This window comes from Clarias gariepinus, chromosome 23 (genome assembly GCF_024256425.1).
Source record: "Clarias gariepinus isolate MV-2021 ecotype Netherlands chromosome 23, CGAR_prim_01v2, whole genome shotgun sequence".
Taxonomy (NCBI): domain Eukaryota; kingdom Metazoa; phylum Chordata; class Actinopteri; order Siluriformes; family Clariidae; genus Clarias; species Clarias gariepinus.
The window spans coordinates 8,519,752-8,523,230 of NC_071122.1; the positions used below are offsets into that span (position 1 = coordinate 8,519,752).

The 3,479-nt window shown below is 34.2% G+C and overlaps 1 pseudogene; it reads left to right on the forward strand.

Moving 5' to 3' along the window:
* The first annotated feature begins 381 nt into the window (after positions 1-381).
* Positions 382-1,172, forward strand: LOC128511503 (transcription factor HES-5-like; annotated as a pseudogene).
* The last annotated feature ends 2,307 nt before the right edge of the window (positions 1,173-3,479 follow it).

Consider the following 3,479-nt stretch of genomic DNA (forward strand, 5'->3'; position numbering starts at 1 on the left):
AAGTGTATCTGGAGATTTGGGTTAACTATTAACAGTTAGTGATTATTTTTGAGTATACAGTAAATGAGTTTAACTTTTAGACATAGAACATATAACATTATCAAAATTAATAATACATCCTTTTATATTTAATTAAAGTAAGCATCACCTCCACACGTGTGAGCAGTGATGATGAGCGTGTGCTCTGTCAGTGATGTTGAGCCCAACATCAGGCAGCAGATCTGTTCTCTTTAAAGGGTCACCACTTTCCCAGGTTCACAAAGTGTGGCACCTCACCCCTCCACCTGCTCCCCTGAGACATGGACATTGTCCTCTATTAGAAGACCACTGAGCATGTGGCAGCCCTACATTCCTCATTGTGTATCCAAGCTCTCTCATTGGCTCCAAACTGTGAGAAACTCCAACAAGCCCAAGACTCACGCATTCATATGGAGATTTGGGAGTATAAATAGAGGAGATGCAGCCCGTACAAATCACACTCACTCTACACTGAGAGAGCTACAGCACAGAGACACAGCCATGGCACCAACCATCACTTCAGCACTGACCATCTCAAACGAGCACCTTCCTCTAAACAACAAGGTAATTTAAAAACCTGCATCCTTTTAATGTTCATTATAACCTGCTTTCTATTTAATAATCTCACATGGTTCAAGATGACTAAATGTTCTCTCTTTGTTATCTCCAGATGAGGAAGCCGAAGGTGAAGAAAATGTGCAGAGATCGTATCAACAGCAGCATTGAGCAGCTAAAGTCTCTCCTGGCTCCAGAGTTCCTCAACCAGCAAACTGACTCCAAGCTGGAGAAAGCAGAAATCCAGGAGATGACAGTCAGCTTCCTGAGACAAAAACAACAGCAACAGCAGTCTGCATTATTCTCCAGCTCAACAGCTGTCAATCAAGGCTTCTCCAGATGTGTTCATGATGTTGTTCACTTTCTGTCTAAAGAAGAAGTAAAAACACAGAGACAGAGAAAACTGCTGAACCAATTCCAGAACCTGCATCTATCTTCAGATGAGAACAGAAGAGAAAGTCTTCTGCCTCGGCTGAGATCTACAGAGCAGCAGATCATCAGCAAAGAGAAGAGTTCAGTTAAGAGCGCCCTCTGGAGGACCTGGTAAAGGGGAGATCAAGACTGGAGAAGGAAATGCAAGTTCATGTGGACTGTTCAGATATCTTTAAAGTTCTGTGTAAACAGGATTATAACCAAGTTCTTAAAATTAATATCTCATTATTGTCTTGTGGCAAATGAATTATACCTTTCCATATTGAGAAAGATTCTTAATGAAGTTTGATGGTAGAATCGAATTAGGAGCAACGTCAAGATCTGAAGTTTTGGCAGTGCATGTTTATGTTAATATAAATGATAATGATGAATTGTTTCTATTCTTGAAACATCCATTTGCTATTTCGATTTTAGGGGGAAAAAGAATGTTGTTCTGTATCAGAACTGTCATCTTTTTGTATGTGTTATATCTGTTAGATATTTTATACCTGATAATAGTTTAAATTTATAAGTTAAAATTATATTGTGAATAGATTTGATCAAGCTTGACCATATTTAAAAAATTTGGTCACTAATTATACTGGAAAACACACTTAATATTTGTTCTGGTTAAATACACTATGTTTATAAAGTGAACTAAAATATATAAATAGTAAATCCCTTTTGTGAAGGTGATCACTTTCTGATTAATACAGAAATATTACATTTTATATTTCCAGTTTATTGAAAAGACATTTTATTGTCAGTGTACAGTATCAATATGTTGCTGATTTTTCTTCTGTTTCTTATTCTATTTGAGAAGTTTCACTTGCCTGAACCTTAGTCAAGGTTTATCTTGTACCTGTTATATGGTACTGTTAATTCTCTGTTAAACATTTTGCTCTAAACAGTATCTGTTGAGACAGTCTATGCTTAATTCCCATTTATTTCCTTGGAAAAATATTATGTTCATATTTAACAGGTTTTATCTGTTGGAAAAGTTTTGTGTGTTTTTTGTAAAGACAAGTTGTTTAAACTCTGCTCTGTTATGAGCACCATGTGTGTTGAAGAATTCTTCAAGTGAAAGTTGTGATATATTATCACATATTATATTGCCTCCAACATCAAATCAGAAAGAAAAAAAAATAAAAAATTGTTTTTTCTTAAGTATTTTCTTATGTTTGATCATGTTTGTCATGACATACTGTAAGTCCTGCATTACCTTGGATGTTTTGAAAACTTTCAAAGGTAGGAGTGTAAAACATCTCAGGATTACAGTCTATTGGATGTGCAGGTGAACTCTATCTCACAATTGTAATGATAAATCATTATAAACATAATTATAGGCTTGCTGCTTTCAACCGGACACACATTCTTTTAGACACTCACAAAGATAATAGATAATAATAATACAGATCCAGATGAGGAGAGCAGTCATAGAATTGTTTTAGTTACAGGTACAGATATATACATTTTCTATGTTTAATTTAACTGAATAACACTTGAGGGGTTATTGTTTTCTTACAAGTGTACCATTACTGTGAGTCAATTGCATTTTTACACACATAATATTTTTATAAGATTTTTTTCTATTTATTGTAAGTTTTATCTAAACAAACATTTCATTTAAACATACACTTATTTTTGAGTTTCTTGCATTGTAATTAAAAAATAGCATCTACTTTTTTAAATTAAAGTTTAATTAAAGTTGTGAGTGCAATAGTAATAAAGCAGCTAATTTGCTCACTTCTCAGTTTTCAACAAGCTTTTATAAAAAATAAAATCACTTCATCTGCAGCTTATTGTGCATATTTTTAAGATAAACATACTTGATATATATTTTCAGAAATTTTTGAATGTAGCAATGTTTTAGTGTTGTAGACTTAAAAAAAAGTAGTAAAATCTAACTTAGGTTGCACCATGTGTGTTAAAGAATTCTTTAAGTAAAAGTTGTGATATATTATCACATATTATATTGCCTCCAACATCCAGAGTGTACCAGAAAGAAAAAGAAAAATGTGTTTTTTCTTAAGTATTTTCTTATGTGTTATAAGGGTTAACCTCTAGAGGGCGACAAACGGCCAGATTTGTTTTCAGTTTTACTTGCGTTTGTTTGTTTATGTTTAGGTTGGGGACTTCAAGTCCCAGAATGCACCTCGGTCAGGTAAAGGAAGCATCCACCTGAACCGAGGGAAGTAATTAAGTTCAGTATAAATAGCCTGACTGAAGTTCAGTCAGACGTATTGCTTTTGTTGTGTAAAGTTATGGTTTTGTGCTGGTTGGTTTTCTGAATAAGAAGAGTTATATTAAAGGTTATTGGGTGCTCTCAGAAAAGAGCTTTTGGTTTTGTTTTATGTTCTACTTTAATAAAAGACGATTTCTGAACCAACATCTTGCCTCTGCGACTATGCCACGCAAACACAGACAGCAGAATCATGACGTGTGAACACTTTTGTCATGACACAAGGACTTAAAATTGTGATACTGCGTTTATT